General features: G+C 38.9%; 1 non-coding gene across 1 annotated transcript; it reads left to right on the top strand.

The window, feature by feature from the left end:
• The first annotated feature begins 19416 nt into the window (after nt 1–19416).
• Nucleotides 19417–19522, top strand: LOC118631951. Its single transcript, XR_004959936.1, has one exon. It is a non-coding gene; the product is annotated as a U6 spliceosomal RNA (small nuclear RNA).
• Nucleotides 19523–20664: the final 1142 nt, after the last annotated feature.

Below are 20664 nucleotides of genomic sequence, written 5' to 3'. Positions count from 1 at the left end.
AGATAAATGTGGAGCAGTTAAACAAGTTAACAGAATGAGAATTCAGAGCCATGATCATGAGGAAGCTCAACAGCATGAGTAGGACAAAGAGATGTTGAAAATCAACCAATTAGAAATTAAAACCAACAAGAAGAAATCAAGAATGACATAACAGAAATAAAGAACACATTGGAAGGTTGAAATAGCAGCATAGAGGGAGCTGAGGAACAGATCAGTGAATTAGAAGACAGGGTAGAAAAAATCAACTAATCTGAAAACCAAAAGGAAAAAACGATTAAAAAACAGGAAGACAGCTTAAAAGAACTAAAGAACAACTGGAAATGTAATAATATTAGCATCATAGGAGTCCCCAAAGAAGAAGAAAATGAGCAAGGGATAGAGAATATATTCAAAGAAATAATGACAGAAAACTTCCCTAATTTGGTGCAGGAAGAAGGCATTCAAGTTCAAGAAGCACAGAGAGCCCCAAATAAGAAGAACCCAAACAGGCCCACACCAAGACACATAGTAATTTAAATGCCAAAAATTAAAGACAAAGAGAGAATCCTAAAAGCAGCAAGAGAGAAGCAACAGGTTACCTACAAAGGAACCCCCATAAGGTTATTAGCTGACTTCTCAACAGAAACACTACAGGCCAGAAGGGAATGGCATGAGGAAACCAAGGTCATGAAAAACAAGGATCTGAATCCAAGACTACTCTAACTAAAAAGGGTGTCATTCAAAATAGAAGGTCAAATAAAGAGCTTCTCAGACAAAAAAGGCTAAGGGAATACATTAGCACCAAACCAGCACTGCAAGAAATGTTAAAAGGACTGCTATAATTAATAGAAGAAATAGGAAGAAAAATATAACCAAACTAAACAAAAATGGCAATAAATAAGTACATATCAATAATCACCTTAAATGTAAATGGACTGAATTCTCCGATAAAAAGACACAGAGTAGCTGATTGGATAAGAAAGCATGACTCATCAATATGTTGTTTACAAGAGACCCACCTCACAACAAAAGACTCACATAGGTTGAAAGTGAAGGAATGGAAAAAAAAAAATCTTCCAAGCTAATGGAAAGAAAAAAAAAAAAAAAAAGCTGAGGAAGCAATACTCATATCTAATGAAATAGATTTCAAAATGAAGGCCATAACTAGAGACAAAGAAGGCCACTACATAATATTGAAAGGATCTATCCAACAGGAAGATATAACCTTGATAAACATATATGCACCCAATATAGGAGCACCAAAATATATTAAAAATCTTCTGAAGGACTTCAAAGGAGAAATCGATAGCAATAGAATCATAGCAGGGTACGTCAACACCCCACTGACACCACTGGATAGATCTTCTAGACAAAAAATTAGCAAGGAAACAGAGACTCTAAATGAAGCACTAGACCAAATGGACTTAATAGAAATCTACAGAGAATTACACGCCAAAACTGCAGAATTCACATTCTTCTCAAGTGCACATGGGACATTCTCAAAGATAGACCACATGTTAGGACACAAACTAAATCTTTACAAGTTCAAGATTGAAATCATATCAACCATTTTCTCAGATCACAATGCCATGCAACTAGAAATAAATTGCAACAAAAACATGCAAAGACCTTTGAACACATGGAGGCTAAATAGCTTATTAGTAAACAATCAGTGGGTTACCAAGGAGATCAAGGAAAAAATTAAAAACTTCCTGGAAACCAATGAAAATGAACACACAACAACACAAAATCTATGGGATGCAGCAAAAGCAGTTCTGAGAGGGAAGTTACATAGTACTACAGGCCTACCTCAAGAAACAAGAAAAATTTCTAATTGACTGTTTAACCTCACAACTTAAAGAATTAGAAAGCAAACAAAAAGAAATCCCCAGAGCAAGTAGAAGGAAGGAAATAGTAAAGATTAGAGCAGAAATAAATGACATGGAGACCAAAAAAAAAAAAAACAATTCAAAGGATCAATGAAACAAAGAGCTGGTTATTTGACAAGATAATCAAGATTGATGGACCCTTAGCTAGACTCACCAAGAAACAAAGAGAGAGAACCCAAATACACAAAATCAGAAATGAAAGAGGAGAAGTAACAACTGAAAACAGAAATACAAAAGATGGTAAACAACTACTATGAACAATGATATGGCAACAGATTCGACAATCTTAGCAAAATGGACAAATTTCTAGCAACACACAGTCTCCCAAAACTGAGTTAGGAAGAGATAGAAAACTTGAACAGACCAATAACAACTAAGAAAATTGAAGAGGTAATCAAGACGCTCCCTGCCGGTTTGGCTCAGTGGTTAGAGCGTCGGCCTGGAGTCCAGAAAGACCCGGGTTTGGTTCCTGCTAAGGGCGCGTACCTTGGTTGCAGTTTGTCCCCAGCCCTGCTTGGTTGTACGGGTGGCAGCCACTCAATGTGTCCCTTTCACATCGAAGTTTTTCTCTCTCTCTTCCTCTCTCTCCCTCCCACTCTGTCTGAACAAAAAATGGAAAAATGTCCTCGGTGAGGATTAAAAAAAAAAAAGAATGGGAGTAAGACTCTCCCAGCAAACAAAAGCCCAGTCCCGGATGGCTTCATGGCGGAATTTTACCGAACATCGAAAAAAGAACTAACTATCACCCATTCTCCTCAAACTATTTCAAAAAATTCAAGAAGAAGGAAGACTTCCAAACTTGTTTTATGAGGCCAGCATAATTCTAATTTTATTACCAGAAAAAGACACTACAAAGAAAGAAAACTGCAGGCCAAAATCGCTGATGAACATAGACGCAACAATCCTGAACAAAAGTTTAACAAGATCTCATTTACCATCGTGGCAAAAAAGTTAAGATACCTAGGAACAAACTTAACCAAAGAAATAAAGGACCTATTTGCAGAAAACTACAGGACATTGAAAAAAAAATAGAGGAAGATATAAAAAAGTGGAAGCACATACCTTCTTCATAGATTGGAAGAATCAACATTATTAAAATGTCCATATTACCCAAAGCAATCTATAGATTCAATACAATCTCCATCAAAATACCAACGACATATGTCACAGAACTAGAACAAATTCGTCAAAAGTTCATATGGAACCAAACAAGACCTCAAATGGCCACAGCAATCTTGAAAAAGAAGGTCAAAGTAGGTCGGATCACAATACCAGGTATCAGGTTACACTACAAAGCAACTGTAACCAAACCAGCCTGATACTGGCACAAGAAGAGGCATATAGACCTGTGGAACAGAAAGAGAACCCAGAAATGGTCCCAAGGCAATATGCTCAATTAATATTTGACAAAGGAGGCAAGAGCATACAATGGAGAAAAGACAGCCTCTTCAATATATGGTGTTGGGAAAATTCGACAGCTACATGCAAAAAAAATGAAACTAGACCATAAACTTACACCATACACAAAAATAAACTCAAAATGGATAAAAGATTTAAATGTGACTCATGAATCCATAAAAATCCTAGAAGAAACTGTAGGCAACAAAATTTCGGACATCACACGCAGCAGAATTTTCACTGATACATCACCTAAGGCAACAGAAACAAAGGAAAAAATGAACACATGGGACTACATCAAACTCAAAAGCTTCTGCACAGCAAAAGAAACAATCATCAAAATGGAAAGGCAACCCACTGTATGAGAGAACATCATTGCCAATGATACATCAGATAAGGGGTTAATTTCCAAAATATATAAAGTATTCATACAACTCCACAAAAGGAAGACAAAGAACCCAATTAGAAAATGGGCAGAGGAGCTGAATAGACACCTCTCCAAACAGGACATACAAATGGCCAAGAGACATATGAAGAAATGCTCAGCATCACTAATCATCAGAGAGATGCAAATTAAAACAACAATGAGGTATCACCTCACACATGTCAGAATGGCCACCATCAACAAATCATCAAACAACAAGTGTTGGCGAGGGTGTGGAGAAAAGGGGACCCTAGTACACTTTTGGTGGGAATGCAGACTGGTGCAGCCACTATGGAAAACAATATGGTGTCACCTCAAAAAATTAAAAATTGAACTGCCATTTGACCCAGTGATCCCACTTCTAGGAATAAACCTTAGGAAGCCTGAAACACCAATAAGAAAGAATATATGTACCCCCATGTTTGTAGCAGCACTATTTACAATAGCTAAGATCTGGGAACAGCCCAAATGTCCATCAGTAGAGAAATGGATAAAAAAGCTGTGGTACATATATACAATGGCATACTATGCAGCTGCAAGAAAGAAAGATCTCTTATCCTTTGAGACGACATGGAGGGACCTGGAAAGTATTATCCTAAGTGAAATAAGCCAAGGAGAAAAAGACAAATACCACATGACCTCACTTATTTGTGGAATATAATGAACATAACAGTGTGAGAAATAAGGTATACCCAGAAATATGGATGTAGGGTACAGACTGACAACCCTCAGAAGATGGGGGTGTGGGGGGAGGGAAGAGATAAACCACTGAACTTATATGCATGTATGCATAACCAATGGACATGGACAACAAAGCTGGGGACAGGGTGTTGGGGATGAGGAGGAGGGTGTAATGGGGTAAATAAGGAGACATCTGTAACAGAAATAAAATTAAAAATAATATTAAAAAACAAAACAAAACCAAATAAATAAATAAGCAGGACAGATAGACTCATAGACACAGAGAACATTTAACTGTTTCCAGATAAGAGGGAGTTGGGGGAATGGATGAAAAAGGCAAAGGGATTAACAAGTCAAAATTGGTTGTTTCAGAACAGTCAGGGGACATAAAATATATCATAAGGAATGTAGTCAATAATATTTTGATAATTATGTATGGTGTCAGGTGGGTATGAGATTTATCAGTATAATTGGTTTGCAAGTTACATAATGTCTAATCACTGGGGTGTACACCTGAAACTAATATAATATTGTATGTCAACTGTAATGGAAAAATTGATTTAAAAAACAAAGTTTAGAGAAGGAGTATTTAGCAATATTCTCTAAAGCACTAGAGTCAAAAAAGAATAAAAATATATATTGGACCTAACAATTTTGAAGTTGCTATCCTTTGCAAAGCAGTTTTAAGGAAGTGGACAGGAAGAAATCAGATTTTAATGGGTTGGAAAGTAAATGGGACTGAAGGAGTGAGATACAGCACTAAGTGTTATCATTTAAAAACACGACAGAATGGAAAGAAGAGGGTTATAGTTTCTGGGTGTCTGGAGTAAACAGAAAATTTAATCAGTTGTGCTATATGATTCCAAACCAGAAAGATCCAGGGTGATCTCTTCTAATCCAGGGTTATAAGGACAACCCAGTGGAATGGGTCATTTCCACTTCCCAGTCATCAGAATTTAAATGCCAGTTTTCCTTGAAACCTGTGTCAAGGACAGAACTCCAGAGGAATAACAACTACCCGGGAACATCCAGACAGAGCAACCCAGATCCAATCACTCACCAGAGCACTGGCTAAACTGTCTCTGGGAAAATGACACAGTCATTGAATCTGTATGGCATTTTTTTTTTTTTTTTTTTTTAGTTTTATACTGATTTAATTCTTCACCTGATAAATCATCTGTTCAGCTTCAATTTTTGTTAAGCAGATAAAAATGTTAAATTCTAAAATAAATAAATACATAGAAAAGGAAAGCTATCTCAGGATAGAAGGAGAGGGGAGGGATTCCAGGGCCAGACTCCTCACAGACACTCCGGAGACCTTGGTGGGGTGGGGCCAAGAAGTGTGGGCTCCGCTGGGCAGGCGAGGCTGCTGAGCTGCTCCGGTGGCCCCAGAGGCTTTGGGGCTCTGTGACGAACAGGCCGTGTTCAGCTACTGACTGGTAGAGAAGTTGAGAAATGGAAAAGGACGGACACTTTGGGACTAAATTGGCCTCTTTTTTAAGTCATAAGGTGGCGACTGCATTTCTTTCTTCCTTCTACAGGGAGGAGGGCTGGCAGACATGAGATGGTTAATGAGATGCTTCCAAGAAAGAGTGATAATTACGCTGTGCTTCCTTGAGCTGAGCACTTTTTGGAGCTAAAGTGTTCCATCAATAAAATGGTGTTCAGAATATCTATCTCATAGCATGTTATGAAGAGGAAATGAGATGATGAATTTGAGTTAAGGACATATTACAGGTCTTTACACATAGTAGGTGCTCAATTACTTCAATAATCAGGAACAAGTTTGTGGGATCATCTCCTTATAACAGAGAGGCTTGCCAAGATAGAATGGCCCTCCACAACTATCATGTACAATTCAATTTAGAATCAGATTTGGGAGCTATTATCCTGAAACACTCACTGGTTTGTAATTATCAATCCTATACTTCCTCATGACCCAAATCTTTAAGCTGCCTGATTGTTTTCCTAGTTACCTGCCAATATCTGCTTTTTGAATACCACTCAGCGATTACTGTTGCTACGTTAATTTAGGTGAATAAAACACAGATGGATTCTTTAAAAAATTTTCATGAATGCAATTGGGTTTCTGGAGTTGAATATCATGGCCTTGTTTGGGTCTCTGATTTGTGGGAGGACATCGTGAAATGTCATTTCCACTAGCTAGTTTGTTTTTTCTAGAACCCTGACAATAGGGAAGTCTTTGCTCTTCTTTCAGGGGAGAAGACAATGAAAATGACACTGTTCTCTTGCTTGCTTGCTTTTATGTGCACATCTAGTCAAATTGAAAACAGAGTGGAAAACTACCCTTTCTTACACTTTTCAAAGGTGCATTGAGGGTAAACATAATTTTATGACAATCTTCATGATAGAGGAAGGAAACTGTAGTATCACAGAAGGAAAACTGGGGCAGACAAATTGCATGGCGTGACAGAGTCTGCCCCTGCTCCCTCTAGGTTTGCACATGCAGGACGCAGGACAAAGTGGGGTAATGCCTGCAGGCTTCTGGCTAAATCCTTTGATCCTGGCTTAAGATTCCTAACACTGTTACAACCCTTTATTCATCAGGTTCACAAATAAGCAAATGACTCATAAATACAAATTATTTATGCCAGTAAATAATAGAGATAAATTCAGGCCAACCAATAATCATATTGTGTTTTACTTGTATTTCTAACACAAACGTCAAGTAGAGCCCATCACACCCATGCTTGGCACTGTGGGGTGTCTAGGGAGCATCTCTAGTAGCGTTACTGCCTTTTCATCTGCTCCCTTAAATGCACTTGGATGACCCAGGCCAGCAGTGGGGAGGCCTGGAGGTGTGGGTGGGGTGGGTGCATCCTACCCAATTCTGTAGGTACTGCTGTAATCAAGAGATTAGGTAAAGGTGGGGTGTGTGGAGGGATGGGGTAGGGTAGACAGGAATTGACTGTGGGTTTGCTATGGGCTCCCAGCAGGGAGGTGGGTAAGCCGGATAGCTGTCCTCAAAAGGCCAGGATGAGCCCTTCCCCCATCACAGCATCTTTGCTTTGTGTAGCAGTCTCCTTAACCAGGGCACACTCAGGAACATTCTTGGGCATCAATGAGGCATCGGAATATCCAGTGACTGGGGGCTCTGCAGGTGGCTAGCATTTGCATTTGTACCAACACCACTGTATACTGCCAGATAAAACTGTTTCCCCACCCCCACGGTGCACCGTCACATTTTATTCTTCACCAAAGTGGTGTGTTAAAAGCCTGGGCTGTTGAGCCAGTGGGTCTGGGCATAAGTCCTGGCCTTGCCACTTACTAGCTCTGTGACCTTGGACAAGTGACTCAACCTCTTTGTGCTGCTGCTTTTGCTTCTATAAAATGGTGATGGTAAGAATACCCAACTCATAAAGCTTTTATAAGGAATACATATAATAATATTTATAGGAACTTAGAGTAGAGCTTGTAGTAGTGTTAAATAAACCCCACCCATCAATGCCTGATGGTCCAGCCAGTTTTTGAATTCTTTGAAATATAACAGAACACATCATCAATAACAGCTGACACCTCCAGCATGCATGACAAGTAAGAGTTCCAGGCTGAAGATGGGAATTTAACCAGGAGACAAAGCTATGTTCTTTCTTCATACAGTCCCCAAATCCAAGGCAGAAGTTTCATCAGCCATTTTATTCTGTCCCTGCTTTCAAGCCCGGTTGCCTCTAACCCATTTCCAACGGGTAATTTGTCTCCATGATCTCAGGGAATGATCCTCCGTTTCCTCCTGCTATAATTTATTCTAATCACATTGGCTTGTTTTGATTCTTTGCTGCTAAGCAACACTTACTGAACTCTTTCTCTCTGTTCTTTTTCCTATCCAGCTCAGCGCAACAAGCTCGTTTTGAACCGAGCTTGGCACAATTCACAACAGCAAAAACAAAAGAGAACTAGAGAGTATGGAGGAGAGTGAGATGGTCCCAGACTCATACTTTGGGAAACCCTAAACAAAATAGAATAAATATGCAAGAAGCACTTTCTAAAGCTTCACCTAGCAGGATACAGTAAATTCACATGAGCACTTCATATCACGAGGGCTTCATCTGGCTGTCCATTAGCACCTATCCAGGCAGCAGGCAGCTGAGCGAGGAGGGCCGGGAAGGCAGTCTCTGCAGAGAGGAGGATTGGCAGGTGCTCCGGCATGCGAACGCAGCCCATTACCAGCTGCACTGTCACCTTGGCAATGCTGGCGACAGCCTTAGCCTCTCATCCCGTCTTGTCTGTTCGCCTCCTCTCCTTTCCCTGGCCTTGTGTGAGGAGGAAGGATGGGGCAGGGCAGGCACCTTACTGGCCTGACCCTGGGCCCAGAAGCCCCTGGAATTTGTCTGGTAGAATGTGATGAAAAGGTTGTTTGATGAGTTTGTAGGAAAGCTTTTCAGACCAGGAACTGTTATGACCTCAACTCAAATGCTGCAGGGCAGTCGTTTTACTTCTGGTTCTGTCCAAACTCTGAGCCAGCCACCGGAGGCTCCGCTCACTGCCCAGTTCTCCATCCAGCGGGTGAGCTGAGCGCTGCACCTCCTTCCAGAGCACCAGTGGGCCTGCTTTCTTGTGGAAAGACAGTACTGGGAGGTCACAGTTATTCTAATATTTATTTTCTCTAAAGCACAGAGAAAATGAGTATCGGGAGCCAGCAAGGGCACTCACTTACGATGTTTTTGGTAATTGGTCAGATGGGTTTGCATCTTCCCTAGGACTAACCTTGTTTCAGAGCATCAGCTGACCTACTCCACTTGTCTATAAAACAAGAGGACAGAAAAGTTCCATGCCTGTGCAGCCAAGCAGAGACACTAGTGTTTCCTGTCTTTCTAATGATGCAGCAAAAAGTGCCAGGAAACAACACACCTTCACCTGCATGAGGTCTGGCATCTCTCTCTGTCTTTGTTTTTGAATCATAAACATTTTTGTTTATATCGATCAATATTTACCATCTCAAAATTAACAGTGAATAATCTAAAAATCTGTAATTCATTAAGAAAATAAATCTAATACACTTATTTACATATTAACATACATTATATTTTAATGAAATACTATTTTCCAAAGCAAAAAAAAAGAAAGAAAAAAGTGAGAAGAGTGGCATTGCTTTACATTTTTACAAATCTTGGATTTTTTTTGTTTTTTTAAAGAGAGGAAGGGAAAGAGAGAGAGAGAGAGAAACATGGAGGAAAGAAGCATCGATATCGATTGGCTGCCTCCTGGACACCCCCTATTGGGGATCAAGCACGCTTCTCCTTCACACAGACCATTGAAAAGGCAGGTACTCAAGGGCTGAGAGTCAGTGCGGTTCATAATTCTTACTGTTTCAACAATGAGGTGAAACACTCAGTTAAACCGGCCTGATAGTTTTCAGTTGAGAGCACCTGGCAGCAGTAAGCACAGGGACCTGGGGCCAGTGCCTTGATGGTGCACCTGCAGTTTACCTCACCTTTCCTTCAGCACTGTCCGTGCAAACGTCAGCTCAGTGGAAAACACAAACCAGGCCTTAGTTTCATTATGAAACTAGTTTTGACCTGGTGGGCCACTTGAACGTTTCTCTAGGGACCCTGGCATCCGGTGGAGAGCACTTTGAGAACCACTGCTCCGGGGCACAAACTTGAAACTGGAACCTCTGGGCTGCGTGGTGTGTTTATGTTCACCTTAAAAAATACTGCCAAATTGTTTTCCAGAATGGATGTGCCGATTGATACTTCTGCCAGCCTTATATGAATTCTGTTTGTTTAAATCCTTCCTGATATTTCTCTTCTCAAATGTGTGCCATTCTAGTGAGTATAGTGAGGAATATATTTTTATTGATAAAATTTTAAATCTTTATTAAAATACATTAAAAGAGACCTCAATAAATAGAGATAGCACGTTAATTGACTAGTTGTGTCCTTGCATAGTGATAAGTTTACTAAAGTACCAGAACTTTATACATATTCTAATAACAATTATTTAATCTTTACAACAATTTTATAAGGTAGTTACTATATTTGCTATCATTTCACAACTAAGAACTAAAGCTTAGGAAAGATATATACACACACACACACATGTATGATGTCTGCCCCTGGTTCCTGTTACTATTTACTCTTTGGCCCCAGTTCCTGACAACCCTTATAATCTTGTTGAGTGACGGGACTGACGGGGCACCTCACACAGAATTCATAAATCCCTTGGAATTTTCTGGATGGTAAGAGCATCTTTTGTTCTAATTAGGCAACTCTTGGTGGGCTCCTAAGTGGGGGCTGGCCACTAAAAAGACCAAGCCACGATGAGATGATTAGAACTTTTTTCACACTCCATCCTCCAGAGAGGAGAGAGGAGCTAGAGACTGAGTTAATACTCAGTCATGCATACATGCTGAAGCCTCTGTAAGAATCCCTAGAGCACAGGGTGCAGAGAGATTCTAGCTTGGTGAACACGTACATCCACATGTGGGTTGGGTGGTGCATCTCAAGTCCATGGCATTAGAAGGTCCTGTGCTTGGAATCCTTCTGGACCTCGCCCTGTGTATCACTTCATGTGGTTGTTCATTTGTGTCTTTTATCATATCCTTTATTATATATGTCCTTGTAAATGCATGGAAGCCTTTTGCTGAGTTCAGTGAGCTCTTCCAGCAAATTGTCAAACCTGAAGGAGTGGGCCCTGGGACTTCCTGATTTGTAGCTAAGTTGGACAGAATTGCGTGTGACCAGGGGACTCCCTACATGTGATTGTCATCTGAAGTGGGAGCAGTTTTGTGGGACTGAGTTCTTAACCTATGGAATCTGACACTAACTCCAGGTTGATAGTGTGTCAGAATTGAAATGAATCATTAGGTGCTCAGTTGGTGTCGGAGAATTGGTTGGTGTGGGGAAGAAACCCACACATTTGATGTCAGGTTGAACCAGTGTGAAATTGTTTCTCTTTTCAGAAAGCTTGCTGGGAAAGTGAGCCAAGATAGTATACCCGGCCCATGTGCTCAGTCACTATTCCACACAGATCCTGCTAGGTCAGGGTTTAGGAAGAAGAGATAAGAGGACAAAAAGCGACAAAATTTGTTTTTTATATAAGCCTGTCATGAATTTCCAATTGAATGTTGACTAGAACTTATTTGTATATGGAGTTCCAAATTGTTGTAAATCGTTCTAATTTAATGCCCACTGTATTCTATCAGCTGTTCTTCATGAAACAGTGGTGCTATACCACCACATCCTGCATTTCCCAGTGGACACTGTGGTGTATGGGAAATCTCTCGGAATCACTACAGGCAGGCTGGCCCAGAGGTCGGAAAAAAGGGTTCATAGACCAAATTAAAATACTCAAGTCCCATGGCTTATTTTATCAATTTAAATCACAGTGAGAAGCAAGGGGAAAGAGAAGGGAAAGCTAACCCACTCTTTGAACTTCTGGGTACTCAGTGCTTATCACCTGGGACCAGGACAGGTGTTGCCAGTGGGCAGCCAGATGAAGGCCTCGTGATATAAAGTACTCATGTGTACTTAGTGTATCCTGCTAGGTGGGAGTTTAGAAAGTGCCTCATGATATCAGATATATCTTAGAACTTCCATTTATCTGTGTTTAGCACACAAGGTCTACTTACTGACTACGTATATCATGTATAACACATCTTGCGAGTTCTATTTATGTTGAACAAACTTTTTGCTCACTAGCTTCTTGTCCATTTAAGGCACATTAATAACTTTTACCTGATTGACAACATCAAATAGAATTGAATATTCTCAAAGCAAATACACATTACAGTTTGTAAAATGGCAATTTCAGGAATTAGTATTTCTGTTCATTTTAAACAAAAGCAATATATCTTTCATATTTAAGGTAGTTAATAGTTATATCTAAGAATTTAGCACTCATGGAGTCTGTTATTTTTCTGAATGTTTTAATGATCTAGACTGTGCTAATAGGGTAGACCCTGTGGTTACTGAGTACTGGAGCTGTGGCTGGTCTCAGTGAGATGTCCTGTAAGTGTAAACTATGTATCAATTTTAGAGATTTAGTATAAACAAAATAAAGCAACGTATCATATTAATAATTTATATATTGATTACATATTGAAATAATATTTTTATTATATTTGATTAATTAAATATATTATTTAAACAATTGTAACTATTACTTTTTATTTTTCTTAATGTGGCTTCTAGAAAATTTTAAATGACCTATGTGGCTTGCATTATATTTTTACTGCAAGGCAACTTATCTAATAGCACCATTTAAATGCTTATTAGATTTTGAAGTGCACCCATTAGAGTGTGTTAAAAATCCCGGTTTGGATTACTGAGCTTTATATGAAGTTGTTTGCTTAAGGACGGCCATTCTTTGTAAAGAATCAGTTATAGAGTTGTAGTTCATGATGGCTATGTTGGAAGATCCTAAACTCACCTCTCCTGTAGATGCATTGAATCTACAGCTACATGTAGAATAATTGCCCCCGAAAACACCCCAAAGTAGCAGATTGACTCTTGCACATCCAGCAGATGACCTACACCAGAAAACCTACACTGCAGTGGATAAGAGAGGCTGAGGTGAATTTCTGGCACAGACTGCACCCCTGGCACAGCAACCCACAATCAGGAGGGAACTCAAAACCTGGAGCTTCCCCTCGAGAAGTGAAGGGTTTGACCTCCCCACTGGGGACCTCAACTTTTCTTTCTAATCCTCACCAGAAGATATATTTATTGATTTTAGAGAGAAGAAGGGAGAGAGAGAGAGAGAGAGAGAGAGAGAGAGAGAGACATCGTTGTGTGAGAGAAACATGAATCTATGGCCTCCTGTGCGAGCTCCCAACAAGGTTGGAACCCGAGCATCCCAGGTATGTGCCCTGACCAGGAGTTGAACCCACCACCTTTTGGTGTCTGGGATCACAGTCCAACCAACAAAGCCACCCAGTCAGACCTGGGAACACCAACTTTTAAGACTTGCACCTGAGAGACAAGCTCCCAAAACATCAAGCTTTGAAAACCAGTGGGGCTACATCCATAAGACTCATGAGACTATAGCGATCTAAAAACAGCTGTCAAAGGGCTCACATGCTTGGGCTCATTCGCCTTAGGGCCCATGGCAGAAAGAGCCATTGAAAGGTGCTCAGACTTTATGTGAAAGAGGCTTATTTGCTTATCCTAAGCCGTCTGCCTGAGGGGCAGGCATCTAAGTTAACACTCAAGGAGAGGAGCCTGCTGGGGTACTCTCCACAAATAAAGATCTCCCTCTGTCTCTCTCCTGAATTTCAGTATCTGACACAGGGGAGTGTTTACCTGCATCTGGTGCCCTGATTTTTATGTCTGGTGTCAGGTTTCTGAAGCTACCATCAGGGGACACAACCTCGATAGCCTGGTTCTGGTGGCCGGCGGTACTTGGTTTCTTGTGTCCCATAAGAATGTACCAATCAGAGAGACAGGTCTTGGCAGGCCACCACTGAACAAACAGCAGACTGAAACACTGCCCCAGTCTTTCTGTAAAAGATGTCTATTTACTTTTCCAAGAGAGGCCAGGCTTCTGGTTTTGTATACATCTAGAAGTTTTGAGAGTGCTTTCAGGGGATGGAGGCCAGGAAATGACCTCTTTGCTTTCTCCATCTTTCTAGCTTCAGTCGACCAATATCTCCAGATAGGAGTGTATACCCTTATCTGGTGTCCCAATTTTATAGTTGTTGCCAGGAAACATCTCTAGGTCACCTGGCTCTGGTGGCCAGCAGAGTTTAAGCCAGAAAAAAATTGCAAAGTGGCATAAATATATACCTATTGATAATTAATTCTATGAAGACTAAATTCTCCAGTCAAAAGACATAGAATTATTGAATAGATTTAAAAAATAAGACCTACCAATAGCTGCCTACAAGAGATTCATTTCAGACATAAACACACACACAGATTAAAGTGGAGTGGAGAAAAAAAGATATTCCATGAAAATGGAAACCAAAAGAAAGCTGGGTAGTTATACTTATTAAAGACAAAATAGATTTTAAATCTTTTTTTTTATCCTCAACTGAGGACATTTTTTTTTCTGTTATCTTCAGATAGATCAGGAGGGAGAGAGGGAAGAAAAGAGAGAAGAACATCTATGTGAGAGAGACACATTGACTGGTTGCCACCCACATGACCCCAACTGGGGCCGGGGACAAACTGCAACCGAGGTACGTGCCTTTAGTGGGAACCGAACCCAGGCCTCTCTGGTCCGCAGCCAGCGCTCTAACCGCTGAGCCAAACCGTCCAGGGCCAAACAAAATAGACTTTAAATAGAGACTGTAATAAGAGAGAAAGAAGGGCAATTCCTAGGAATAAATTTAATTAAGACGGTGAAAGACCTATTAATTGAAAACTAAAAGACATTGATGAAAGAAATTGAAGAAGACACAGATAAATAAAAATATATTCCATGCTCATGAATTAGAATACTTAATGTTGTTAAAATGTTCATACTACCCAAAGCAATCTAGATATTCAATGCAATTCCTCTCAAAATTCCAGTGGCATTTTTCACAGAAATAGAGAAAACAACCTTAAAACTTGTAATGACCACAAAAGATCCCAAATAAATAGCCAAAACAATCTTTGAAAAGAAGAAGAAAACTGGAGGCAGCATGGCCCTAGATTTCTAACTATAATATAAGCTATAATAAAAAGTATGTTATTGGTATAGATTAGTGGAGTAGAATAGAAAGCCCAGAAATCAATTCACCTGTATATGAATTAATTTATGACAAAGAAACCAAAATTATCCAGTGAGTAAAGGACAGTCTCTCCAGGCAATGGTATTGGGAAAACTAGATAGCCACATGCAAAAGAAGAAAACTGGGCCACCTTACACCATACACAAAAATTAAATGTAAAACTTGAAACCAGAAAACCCTTAGAAGACATAAATATTAACCTCTTTGACACAAGTCTTCGCAATGATTTCTTGGATTTGAAACCAAAAACAAAGGTAATGAATGCAAAAGTAAAGAAGTGACACTACATCAAACTAAAAAGCTCTGCACAGCAAAGGAAACCATCAACAAAATGAAAAGGCAACCTACTGAATGGGAGGAAATATTTGCAAATCAGATATCAATAAGTGATTAATATCCAAATATATCAAGAACACATACTACTCAATAGTAAACAAGACAAAACAGTCCAATTAAAAAATGAGCAGAGGAACTAAATAGACATTTTTCCAAAGAGGACATACAGATGGTCATCAGGTACATGAAAAGATGCTCCACACCACTAATCATCAGGGACATGCAGATCAAAATCACAATTAGACATCAACATTATACCTGTCAGAATGACTATTTAAAAAAACACAAGAAATAAGAGCTGATGAGGATGTGATCTATCTGAAGATAACAGAAAAAAAAAAAATGTCCTCAGTTGAGGATAAAAAAAAGGTTTAAAATCTATTTTGTCTTTAATAAGTATAACTACCCAGCTTGTGTACTGTTGGTGGAAATGTAAATTGGTGTGGTCACTAAGGAAAACAGTATACAGGTCCTCAAATAATTAAAAATAGAACTACCACATTCAGCAATTCCACTTCTAAGTATTTATTCAGAGAAAACAAAAATGCTAACTCAAAAAGATATACGCACTTCATGTTCATTGCAGCCTTATTTACAATAGCTGAAATATGAAAACAACCTTAAGTGTCCAGCAGTGGATGAATGGATAAGGAAAATGTGGTATATGTATAGAATGAAATATTTTTATTCATCCATAAAAAAATGAAATCTTTCCATTTGCAATAGCACGGATGGACCTTGAGGGCATTATGCTAAGTAATATAAGTCAGACAGAGACAAACAATACCTTATGATCTCCCTCAACTGTAAAATCTAAAAACAAATGAATAAATAAACAAAAACCCAAGATGATAAATACTGAGAACAGATTGGCAGTTGCCAGAGGCAAAGAATGTGGGTAGATGAAAAGTGTGAAGGGGATCAGTAGTTACCAACTTTCAGCTGTAAGATAAATGTCTTAGATATGTAATGTACAGCATGTTGACTGTAGTTAATAATACTGTGCTACATATTTAAAGGTTGTGAAAAAAGTAAATCTTGAAAAGTTCTTATCACAAAAAAATGTTTATAGGTAAATTTGGTGACAAATGTTAAATAGACTTATTGAGGTGATCTTTTTACAATATATACATATATCAAATATGTTTATACTTGAAACTAATATAATGTTATATGTCAATTTTACCTCAATAAAAAATTAAAAACAATGTCAGAAAAAAATCAGTTGTACATTTTCAGATTATAAGCAATTGAGGCCTCTTTTTGTGGTTAAAACCTCCATTCTCTCAATTATTCCAAATTTATCTAATTTGTTTTTCTTTCTTGCTAACTTTGCTAATGTTAACTTGCTTAACATAGACAAAATGTAAATGTTTCCAATAGTGGAGTTTATTTGTGCAAATGATTGAGCTAATTCTCCACTTTGTTTACCTTCTTCACGCTTTCAAACAAAATGAGGAAAATTTGTGGCTACAACTTGAACTAAAACAATGGTCAGTTTACTTTATATGTACTTATGTTTCATATCCAGTGAGACTAATTTAGAATCCTTTTGAATTGTAGTCAAATGCTTTTATTTCTTTCCTAGGCCTTACCTTGAGAAGGGCAAGTAAAGAATTTAAAATCTACCAAGAGATAAATAAATTTGGGAATCATATAACCTCCCAAAACAGAAAAGGCTGCTCATAAGATTCTTGCCCATATAATCTGGTATTCAGGTTTTGTTTTTGTCTGCCACTCAGAAGGCACAATGTACATTGAAAATTACATTTATTATCCTATTTCAAGCTCTGTAAGAAAGGCACAGTGTGGACGACATGGGCCTTTACCATGTGACCCTCTGTACCCTGACTATGCAAGCAACGGCCCCTCACAGTTCCTTTGCAGAAGGCTCTCTGTAAAAAGTGTGAGACCTTCCATGCTGAAGGGTGGTGAAATGAGGGTTTCCCAGGACATAGTTGGAGGTAGACCAGCTATTGAATGTTTTCAACCTAACTTTTAGTTTACAGCACTACATTATTCAAATTATGTACAGTGATTCTTTTTAAAAAGGGGAGGCAAGAGGACGTGCATGTAAAATGTTTATGTTCATTAAAGGAAGTGTAGATGTCAGAGGAATGGTGGTGTGAGAAATTCCCTCAGCTTCTCCTTCTAAAACTTTAATAAGTTAATCAACTATAATGCGACAAAGAATTCTCTGCTCAGTATAAAAGCATACCTGAGAGACACATGCGTTGAAGCATCTAAAGGTGGGAAATCAAGAATAAATGGGAAGATGAGAAGGGAGAAGAGCTTAGATGACAACAGACATGGCCGGATAACCAGGACCTAGCAGCCAACTTGGCCCCCCAGGGAGGGGAGGAAACCGGTGGTGGTCTTGGTGGGATCTTCAGCAAGGTGAGCGGTGAAGACAGTGACTGAGCCAGTAGAGGCACCTGGACAAGGACACAGTGCAGGGGTTCTGCGGTGGCTATTTGCTGTCAGATGGCAGTGTTTCAAACAAAGAAACAGAACCCAGAGCCCTAACACCTCTTGGACTCCCCAAACTTGCCTTCAGTTGCCCTTGATGTCAAGTTGAGAAGCACATTGTCTGCAAACTGAGAGCTATTGCAGTAGATTTGTTCTTTCCCTCAGTGATTGATTTCTAGGTAGGGCATGTGTGGGGGGACCCTGTGAAGGTCTGGGGTCACCCTTACAATGAGAACAAAACAAACCCCACCCTCCAAGCAGTGTGGCTGTACTGACTGAGAGGTAACAGAGGTAAAAATCTTGTGGTTTGTCATCATCTATTGGAAAAGAGTAGAAAAACATCATCAGAGACAATACATAGATGCCTAGACAGAGGAGACCAGCAAATGCCATGAATAACCATGGTAATGAGGAAGCTCAGAAAAAAAAAAGAAAAAAGAAAAAAAATCTCCATAAAAAGAAACTGGAATACAAGGAAATATGTGATATAAATGATGGAGAATTCAAGATTACAGTTCTAAAAATACTTAACGAGATGTCAGAAAATACATACAGGTAATTCAATGCACTGAGAAAACAAATTAGTAAACAAAATGAGTACTTTACCAAAAAGATTGAAACTTTAAAAAGAACTAATCAGAAATCCTGGATTTGAAGCATGCAATTAAGGCAATTAGGAGTAAACTCCTGAGCATAGGCAACAAAGCTGACCAGATGGAAGAAAGAATTAATGAGATCAATGACAGGAATCTAGAAATGACACAGAAAGAAAAAGAGAGAGACTTAAGCATAAAAGAAAGAACAAAGAAAAAAAATGAAAGAGCTCTATAAGAACTATCTGACTCCATCAGAAAAAGCAATACAGTGATACCTCGGTTCTCGAACGCCTCGGTTTTCGACCAAATGGAGATTCGAGAAACTTTTGTCTCGGACTCCGAACAAATATTTGGAACTCGAACTTCCGAGATGAGCCGAGTTGAGCCGAATGGCGTTCATTCGGCCCAGCGCGCCTTGCTTGCGTCATCAGTGTGAGTGCAGAGAGAGAGAGTCACGCTTTGTGGAGTCACGCTTTCCTATTGGGTTTCACTGCTTCGGTTCTCGAACAATTCGGTTCTCGACCGTCCTCCTGGAACGAATTATGTTCGAGAACCGAGGTATCACTGTATAAGAATTATAGGCATACCAGGAGAACAGAGGGAGAAAGAAGCAGAGAGCCTATTTAAACAAATAGTAGATGAAAACTTCCCAAACCTATAAAAAGAACTAGAGTCTCAAATACAAACAACAACAAAAAAACCCCTAGTAATCTTAATTCAAAGAGACCTTCCCCAAGGCACATTGTATGAAAACTGTAAAAAATTGACAAATAAATATTTCTTAAAATAGTCAAAGCGAAGTAGTAATTGACCTACAAAGGAACACCCATCAAAATATTACTCAACTTCTCAGCAGAAACTCTACAGGCCAAAATATAGTGAAACCAAATATACAAATGACTAAAGAGAGAAATTACCAGCCAAAAGTATTATATCCAGCAAAGTAACCTTTAAATATGAAGAAGAGTGCTTACTTTGGCAGCACATATACTAAAATTGGAATGATACAGAGAAGATTAGCATGGCCCCAGCACAAGGATGACATGCAAATTTTGAAGCATTCCATATTTTTAGACATGCTAAAAGGACTGCTGTAATTAGTAGAAGAAACAGGAAGAAATATATAACCACACTAAACAAAAATGGCAATAAATAAGTACATATTAATTATCACCTTAAATGTGAATGGTTTGAATACTCTGATAAAAAGACACAGAGTAGCTGACTGGATAAGAAAGCATGACTCACATATATGCTGTTAACAAGAAACCCACCTCACAACAAAAAACTCACATAGGTTGAAAGTGAAGGGATGAAAAAAAATCTTTTAAGCAAATGGAAAGCAAAAAAAAACCAAAAAACAAAAAACGCTGGGGTAGTAATACTCATATCTGATAAAGTAGATTTCAAAATGAAGGCCATAATTAGAGACAAAGAAGGCCACTACATAATATTGAAAGGATCTATCCAACAGGAAGATATAACCTTGGTAAACATATATGCACCCAATATAGGAGCAGCACATATATAAAAAATCTTTTGGAGAATGTCAAAGGAAAAATTCAACAGCAATACAATCATAGCAGGGGACTTCAATACCCTGCTGACATCACTGGATAAATCTTCTAGACAAAAAATTAACAGGAAACAGACTCTACACGAAGTGCTAGATCAAATGGATTTAATAGATATCTACAGAGAATTACACTTCAAAACTATAGCATAAACATTTTTCTCAAGAGCACATAGGACATTCTCAAAGATAGACCACATGTTAGGGCACAAACTAAATCTCTACAAGTTCAAGAAGATTGAAATCATATCAAACACTTCTCAGATCACAATGGCATAAAACTAGAAATACAATTGCAACAAGAACATGCAAAGACATTTGAAAACATGGAGGCTAAATGGCATATCATTGAACAATGAATGGGTTACTATGGAGATCAAGGAAGAAATTAAAAACTTCCTGGAAACCAACAAAAATGACCACACTACAACAAAATATCTATGGGATGCAGAGAAAACAGTTCTGAGAGGGAAGTTCATAGCATTACAGGCCTACCTCAAGAAACAAGAAAAATTTCTAATAGATTATCTAACCTCACAACTTAAGAACTGGAAAGCAAACAAAAATAAAACCCCAGAGCAAGTAGAAGGAAGGAAATGGTAAAGATCAGGGCAGAAATAAATGACATGGAGACCAAAAAA

The sequence above is a fragment of the Molossus molossus genome, unplaced genomic scaffold, assembly GCF_014108415.1.
Source record: "Molossus molossus isolate mMolMol1 unplaced genomic scaffold, mMolMol1.p scaffold_m16_p_16, whole genome shotgun sequence".
NCBI classification, from domain to species: Eukaryota; Metazoa; Chordata; class Mammalia; order Chiroptera; family Molossidae; genus Molossus; species Molossus molossus.
Note: the sequence above shows the minus strand (reverse complement) of the source record. Positions and strands in the feature narration are given on the sequence as shown.